The sequence below is a fragment of the Haliaeetus leucocephalus genome, unplaced genomic scaffold (assembly GCF_000737465.1).
Source record: "Haliaeetus leucocephalus isolate CR32 unplaced genomic scaffold, Haliaeetus_leucocephalus-4.0 Scaffold556, whole genome shotgun sequence".
Lineage (NCBI taxonomy): Eukaryota > Metazoa > Chordata > Aves > Accipitriformes > Accipitridae > Haliaeetus > Haliaeetus leucocephalus.
In genome coordinates this window covers 5,213,499-5,213,750 of record NW_010972992.1, presented here as the reverse complement: position 1 = coordinate 5,213,750, position 252 = coordinate 5,213,499, and the positions used below count along the sequence as shown (strand labels likewise).

The 252-nt window shown below is 80.6% G+C and overlaps 1 protein-coding gene across 1 annotated transcript in view; it reads right to left on the bottom strand.

Moving 5' to 3' along the window:
- Nucleotides 1–252, bottom strand: part of RERE (arginine-glutamic acid dipeptide (RE) repeats) — a 176,495-nt gene that overhangs the window by 53,221 nt on the left and 123,022 nt on the right. The window lies entirely within an intron of this gene.

Here is a 252-nt window from a genome sequence, read left to right as displayed (position 1 = left end):
GGGGCCCCCCCGCCGCTCTCCCCCTCCCCCGTCCCCGCCGCGGCTCGCAGCGCTCCGCGGTCGCTCCTTCCTCCTCCTCCTCCTCCTCCTCTTCCTCTCGCCCTGCAGCCGCCCGCCGGGGCCCGGGAGGAAGGGGAAGGCGCAGGTAGGGAGCGGCGATGGCGGGTGGCCGGGGCTGCGGCGCGGGGAGGGGAGGCGAGCGGAGGAGCCGAGAAGGGAGCGGAGCGGAGGGCCGGGCGGGAGGCGGCGGCC